Genomic DNA, 7,845 nt, shown 5'->3' with positions numbered 1-7,845 from the left:
GTTAGAAACATCAATGAGAGAGAAACATCGATCAGCTGCCTCCTGCACACTCCCCACTGGGGATGTGCCCCCAACCAAGGTACATGCCCTTGACCGGAATCGAACCTGGGACCTTTCAGTCCACAGGCTGACGCTCTATCCACTGAGCCAAACCAGTCAGGGGTAGAATTATCTCTTATTCCACCACTCTGATTCGTGTCCTTGTTACTTTTGCCTAGATTATTTTAATAGCTTTTCACTGATCTTTACGTTATAATCTATAGACCTTGACTACATCTATCACAGTTGAGTTTCTGTCTGTTCCCGTGAGACTCCCAAACCCACTGTTTAACTGAGTCAACTTCACATGCTTTGACTTGCCATGAAAAGCCTTCACAAATTGGCCACAGCCAAACGTTCAGTCTCATTTCTCTCTACTTCCTTTGCATGTACCCGATACCTCAGCCAAACCTGAGTACGCACTGTTCCTCCAATACATCTTTCTCTGCCTTTGTTTATGCTTTCCTCTCTACCTGGAATGCGGGGCCCTCCTCCCGTCTCTGCTTCTTGGTGGACAGCCAAACGACTGTTCCTTTCTGAAATCTTTCTTGATTCCCGATCCCCTCGTCTTTTGCCTTGTAACCAAGTGGATTTCATTCCCTTCTGGGGATTCCATAGCATCTTGTTTATATTTCTCGCATGGAACTTGCATGTAAATTTCATTTCTCTCAGATAATGAATTCCTAGAGAGAAGGAACTATGTCCTTTTAAAAGATCCTTGTCTTCTTCATAGCACCTAGCAGAGTACATTTCATAGAGTACAATTGTTATTACATATACGTTGAATCGATAGGGGTGTGGCTCTGGACTAGAACTGCTGTGGGTGGCAGGAAGGGCACCTGGTGTTAGACCCGTGGGGTCAGACCGGATCTGGGCTCAGCAACCTCGGTACTTGGGCTCTGGCTGGGAAAGAATTCAGAGCCACGACTAAAGCACTTATTTATAAAATTACAGAGGGGGAAGCAGTAACTTGTAGAAGAAATGGGCTGAGTATACAAGTTATAGAGGTACAGGAAGGGCCCTTGGAGCTGGAAGCTAATGTATTGATTTCAGAGAGGAAGGAAGAGAGAGGGAGAGAGAGAGAAACATGAATAATGAGAGCGACCCATCGATAGGACTGCCTGTCCCACAGGGGACCAAGCCCACCACCGGGGCACGTGCCCTGACAGGGAATGGACCCACGACCTCCTGCTTCCCAGGTCTACGCTCAGCCACTGAGCCACACCAGCTGGGCTCCTGAGGGTTAGGGGCGGGAAGCTTAGGGCGGTCCCAGGGGAAGACCCCAATAGCCTATTCAGCAGCTTTCCAGGTGTGTCCTCTGCGTTGGGCTGGATGGGCGGGCGGGCGCCAGCAGATCTTTATCCACTGCAGCTGGGCCTGAGGGCAGCCTTGCGGTTGCTTCTCTGGTTTTGTTGCTTTTCTGGGCCTGGAGCTGAAGTACAACTGAGGCCTAAATGTTACCCTAGGGAGGAAAGGTCTGGGGGTCCAAACCACAGGCCAGCCGTATGCTAGGGGAGCAAAGGTCACCCTGGAGGGGAGGCCCCACCCTGCAATTGTCCTCTGCTAGACTCCCAGGGTTCTCTGCCCGGCCCATCGTCCTGGCTCTGCTCACATGCGTCTGACCGCCTCCCACACAGTGTGCACTCATGCAGAACCTGGTATTGTTGCTTTTAAACCTCAACCTCAGTTCCTTCTGTTCCACTGTCACATACATAACCGGTCTCTCCTTAGAGGCCCCGGTCCAATTGTGTAGCAGAGCGAGGGTGGCAAGGCGGTGAGGGGTGAGGGTTTGTTTTCCCGTGAGGGGAAAATTGGACGGTGTTCATGTTTATAAGCACGAGGGAGACAGGACATTGCGTGCTTAACCCAACTTCCCCTTTTCTGAGAATTTTTTTCTTTCTTACACAATTCAATAATGCAGTTGGCTCAGCCCTGCCACCCAGTGGGCAAGTGAATGTACTGTCAAGATCCTTAGTCAAAGAATTGTCTCAAAAACACAGATGCTTTTCGGAGCCTTGAGACTTGACCCCAACGGCTCCCTGAGCGGCGAAGATGATTCTTTGATCGTGAGAAAAAGAAGCAGAGACAGGAACATGGTGTTCATGACTGAGAGAGGAAGCCACATGCTAAAAGTTGTTCTGTTTTTTATCCAGACTGAGAGTTAACAATGCTTCTTCTGTTAATAACATGTATAGTGAACACAGAGACAACTGTGCAGTGTGTTATAAAGACCTGCCCAAACCTGGCCGCGAGGGATCCGCTGCATCTGAAGGTCGTGGGTTTGATCCCACATACAGGAGGCAGCCCATCAATGTCTCTCCCCCTCCCTCCCTCTCTAAAATCAATTTTTTAAAAAAGAAAGAAATTGCACAAGCAATTGACTCTCACTAGACAGGCCGCAGATGTTTTGTAGAGTGTATATTGCGATTCGGAGAGTTCAAAAGACTTGCCCAAGTTCACACAACTTAGGACAAAATTCATCTGATTGATATGGTTCAAAGATCTTTCTACTTTGATTTTTTTAAGTCATCTTCTGTTTAGACTTAATTGTCACCTTTGTATTCCTACAGCATGTTGGACATGCTTCTATATGTTTTGCTTATATATGCGTGTGTGTGTGTGTGTGTGTGTGTGTGTATTTAATCCTCACCTGAGGATATTTTTAGGACATTTTTCAATTGATTTTTCGAGAGAGTAGAAGGGAGGGGGAGAGACAGAGAAACATCGATTGGTTGCCCTCTGGGTTGAGCCTGCACCGAGGTACCTGCTCTTGACCAGAATCGAACCCGGGACCCTTCAGTTTGCAGGCTGATGCTCTATCCACTGAGCCAAACCGGCAGGGCTATATGTTATGCATATTGATGGTTTATCTTGTAATTATGTTATCTGACTATTCCTTCCCACTAAACTGAGCTCCCCAAAGATAGGAACCATGTTGTCTCATGGCCTGGCATAGTTTAGTGTGGGGCGTGTTTACGGTGTTTTGGCCAGGTTCAAGCCTCGGACTAATGAAAGGACAGGGTCCTCTCATTGCCACGTGCAAATCCCAGCTGGAGGGCAGGGCTCTCTCAGCACAATTATAGCCAACGGCTGTGGTTGTAAGCTTGAACCTATGGTCCGAACACGTAGCCCCACGTGCCTTGTGATAGAGTTCGGGTGCATGTAGTTGAGTGAGGTAGAGACTCAGGAGAATGCTGTAAACAGCGTGATCACGCCCCTACTTTGCCTCGTGGCATCTGCTATAAAATAAAGACATGGCTTGCGGGCGCCGTTGTTTTCTCCTCATCAGGGAGGCAGCGTCCCACCGAGACCCAGCTTTCATTCTCTTGTCTGTCTTTCCTTAATCCTTTCACCCTCCCACTGGGGATCACCCTTGGTCGTGCTGGCGTGGCACAGCTTAGGTGCTTCAAAAGTTCTAAAGAAGGGCAAACGGTAACCCATAGGATTGCTCACCCAGCCCAGGCCATTGCCCCCCGTCCTGGTTTTGGCTGCTTCTCCTGTGCTGATGGCATTCCTCCCTGGCTGCAGGCTTGGTTGTGGTAGATGAAGGTCAGTGACCTTCACAAAGAGAAAATAAAATTATGGCAGGACATTTTCCGTTTCAGTTGCTATAGTTTTAGCAACGGGGCTCTCAGTTGCTGGCTGGGATGAGGTGGAGTCGCAGGGCAAAATGAAGAGGCCGATTCGTTTTTAAAAAATCTGAGTTAGCTAGTGTCTTAGAGGTATGAGTAGAAGAACAGTGCTGTTTCAAGACTGACTATACAAAACCCTTGATAGCCAGGCCGGTGTGGTACAGTGATTGAGTGTTGACCTATGAACCAGGAGGTCATGGTTCAATTCTGGTCAGGGCACATGCCCTGCTTGTTGGCTGCATCCCTAGTGGGGGGCCTGCATCATTTTCTCTCTGAAATCAATAAAAATATATTTTTTAAAAAAACTACAAAAACCTCTTGATATTAAAATTATTTGTTCTTTGAACCAATAGCAAAGAATGATTCCAAAATAGCTCATAGTGGCGGCAGAATCTAGTTTTCCTTTCTGATTTCTCTTTCTCTTTCTTAAAATCCACCCTCTATTCAAACACAAATTTTATCTCCGGAAACATATTTAACTTATTCCTTCCTATTAAGGGTCAGGAGGATGATGAATAATTTGGTTTGGGAGCAGCAGGAAAGTGAAGGAAGGACTTTTATTTGCTAATGTCCTGTCTTCTGTTCCCCCTTCGTGCTGGCGCAGCTTTTTGGCACTGGGTTTGAGAACTGTACCTACTGGACTCTCCTCTTTCCTTGAGAAAAAACGTGGGAAGGAGCTTGCCATGAAGTACGTGAGGAGGGTAGGGAGGAGTTGGGTGGATGTGGGAAGTGGTTGCGGTGCCCACAAGTTTGAGAAGTTACGGGAGAAGGCTCAGGACTGGCTAAGATGGAAATACCCTCTCTTTGAAAAATCAACATAAGGAAACATAATGTGGTTGAAATCATATAGTATTTAATACACAAAACGTAGCACATCTCAGGTCTCTCTACTGAATTATCTCTTTCAAAAATTTCAGCTTTTTAATCTGTTATTTACTTTATATTTCTAAACTATACGTTTCTTCTTTTATTTCTTAATTTAGAAACATTAGACATACCTACTCTATTTTTGTTACAGTAATTGAAATTTTAAGCATTTTACATCCCATTGTATACCTACCTTCCCTTTTCTTTTACCTCATCCTTCCAATAGAGTTATATCACAATTTTGGCTACATCAATGGACAGTATTACATTATTATTATTATTATTTCTAATACATTTTTATTCATTTTGGAGAGGAAGGGAGAGGGAGAGAGAGAGAGAGAAACATCAATGATGAGAGAGAATCATTGATTGTCTGCCTCCTGTATGCCCCCCACTGAGGATAGAGCCTACAAACCTGGGAATGTGCCCTTGACCAGAATTGAACCCGGGACCCTTTAGTCCACAGGCCAACGCTCTACACACTGAGCAACTGGCTAGGTCTGTTTACATTATTATCACTGTGTAAATGTGGAGCCAACTAGTGTATTTTGATTGTTTCATGTCTTGAACAACTCTGTTCGTTGTGAAGTTATAATGATTTAAACAATTTACCTAGTGTACTATGCACCTATCTTCCATTTATTTCTGAAATTACAATTCTGCCAAATGCTTATTAATATTTTCTCTCAAATGGGCAACATGTCAGTTAACCTGAGAAATTAATTTTCTTTTTCCTGGAGACCTTCCTCATCCCGAATACTTCTTTTTAGTCACCAGCGCCACCTGCTGACTATAGGTGGAGTGGAAAGGCAGCATTATGAGGCACAGGGTAGATGTTTTTAAAGCAGGAAATGTCCTTTCTCTGGTCTCTGACCATCTGGAGGAAGGACTGTGGTCCTTAGGACAAGAGTTAGAAGAGAGAATAGGAAATCATTAGATATTCTCTTCCCTTGCCCCGTCATCTTTTTCTTTTCTGTGTGTTCCTAGGAGGAGGAGAGTCTGGGCTGTATTTACTTTCTTTCCATGTTCTGGTCATTCTAAGCTTTTGTCTGATCCATCAGAGGAAGCGGGAAAGCTGGTTACCCACTTGCAAACAAAAATCTACAGCTTTATTGGGTATAATTGATGTATGATAAACTACACGTAGTTGAAGTGTATAATTTCATGTTTTATTGAGGAGGAAACTGGTCTTGCAAGGCGTGTCAGGCCATAAAAACTGCGAACAATGCACTGCCCTGGGCGGGGGAGGTCGTTATCGCTGGCCCCAGGACAGATCATCGGATATGGCCTGGGGACCCCCAACACCAGGGGCCTTCCTGTAAGCCCACAAGGGGGCGGAACCATATCTGCAAGACAAAGACCCCAGCGGGATATATATAGACAGGCTCTCTGCGTGTTACTCACTCGGATTTGGAAATTATTCCCAGAGTCCACTAGTGTTAATGAACAGGGTCCCTCCCTTTCTCTAGGAAGCGGGCTTGGTATTTCTTTGGTCTTTTGCAACATTATGACATATGTACACCCCTGAAATTGTTACTACACTCAAGATAATGGACATGTTACTCCCAAATGTTTGTTTCCTCATGCCCCCACCCCCTTTTTTGTTTTGTTTTTGTAAAATATCTTTTTGTATTGTGGGCATTCCCCCCACCCCCATTTTACTTTAAAAAATTATTTTATTGATTTCAGAGAGGAAGGGAGAGGGACAGAGAGATAGAAACATCAATGATGAGGGAGAATCACTGATTGGCTGCCTCCTGCACACGCCCCACTGGGGACCGAGCCCGCAACTTGGGCATGTGCCCTGACTGGGAATTGAACCATGACCCCCTGGTTCATAGATTGCTGCTCAACCACTGAGCCACACCGGCCATTCCTCCTTCCCACCCTCCCTCTACCCCTTCCCAGGCAACCATTGATCTCTGTTCTGTCACTTTAGTTTGCACTTTCTACCATTTTATATAAATGGGAGCATACCGTGAGTATTCCTTTTCGTTGTTGTTTGGCTTCTTTCACTTGCGTTATTATTTTGAAATTCATCACGTTGCGTGGACCCGTCGTTTATTTCACCTTATTGCTTAGTGGTATTCTGTTGTACGGGTTTACCACAATCGGTGTATCCACTCACTTCCTGAGGGGCATTTGGCTTGCTTCCGGTTTTTGGTCATTTCGAACAAGACGACATGGACATTGGTGTGCAGGTCTTCGCACAGAAACATGCTATCGTTTCGCTGGGGTCAATATTCGGGAGCGGAACGTTTTAACTGTATGGTAAGTGCTTACTTAGCTTTTAAAAAGACTGCCCAATTGTTTTACAAAGTGCTCATATAGCATGTCCCAAAATCCACGCAAGAAGTAATTTTGATAGAAAACACAGGTTTGTAATTAAAAATTGTAATTTTTTATTGATTCATAAAGTATACAGTATAGGGTTATGTATGGAATAGCACATCGGGTAAATGGCCTCCACCGCTTTGCTGGCACATACACAAAGCTGTGGTTTTCTTTTTTAAAATATATTTTATTGATATTTTACAGAGAGGAAGGGAGAGAGATAGTTAGAAACATCAATGAGAGAGAAACATCGATCAGCCGCAACCCAGGTACATGCCCCTGACCGGAATCGAACCTATGACCTTTCAGTCCACAGGCCGACACTCTATCCACTGAGCCAAACCAGCTTCGGCAAGGCTGTGGTTTTCATTGGTCTTCATTGTCCCTGCTCCTGGGCCATCATTGGTACTTGGTGATGCTTATCAAATTGAAGGGATTGAAATTAAAGGGCAACAGATATTAGAATCTGATTCTATAAACCAAGTAAAATTAGGCTTTTATTTGTAGTTGTTGTTGTTAATGCTCACGCAAAATTCAAATCTTGCGTGAATTTTGGGACACCCTATACTATTTTACATCCCCACCAGCAGAGTCTGAGAGCCACACGCCTTGCCAACAGTTGACCTGGTCAAATCTTTTCCATTGTAACCATTGTAACGGGTGTAGTATTTTCTCTTTGTGGTTTTATGTTGATTTGCATTTCCCTGGTGACAAAGATGTGGAGCATCTTTTCAAATGCTTATTTTTAATGACTCCCTCACCCTCACCCCCCTTTTTTTGTTAATCCTCAGCCAAGGATATGTTCCCATTGATTTTTGAGGAGAGTGGGAGGGGAAGAGAGAGAGAAAAATCCATGTGCAAGAATCACATAGTAGGTCATCTCCTGCACTGCGCTGACCAGCCAGGCCGGGAATTGAGCCTGAAACCCAGCTACGTGCTCTGGACCAGAATCCAACTGGGACTCTCAGCCCGC

General features: G+C 45.1%; 1 long non-coding RNA gene across 1 annotated transcript in view; it reads right to left on the bottom strand.

Moving 5' to 3' along the window:
- Nucleotides 1-5,045: 5,045 nt before the first annotated feature.
- Nucleotides 5,046-7,845, bottom strand: part of LOC107183149 — a 5,682-nt gene continuing 2,882 nt past the window's right edge. The window contains exon 3 of the long non-coding RNA XR_001513914.1: nt 5,046-5,056. This is a non-coding gene — a long non-coding RNA (uncharacterized LOC107183149). The remainder of the gene's footprint in view (nt 5,057-7,845) is intronic.

This window comes from Myotis davidii, unplaced genomic scaffold, assembly GCF_000327345.1.
Source record: "Myotis davidii unplaced genomic scaffold, ASM32734v1 scaffold401, whole genome shotgun sequence".
Classification (NCBI taxonomy): domain Eukaryota; kingdom Metazoa; phylum Chordata; class Mammalia; order Chiroptera; family Vespertilionidae; genus Myotis; species Myotis davidii.
This window is presented reverse-complemented; position numbering and strand designations above follow the sequence as displayed.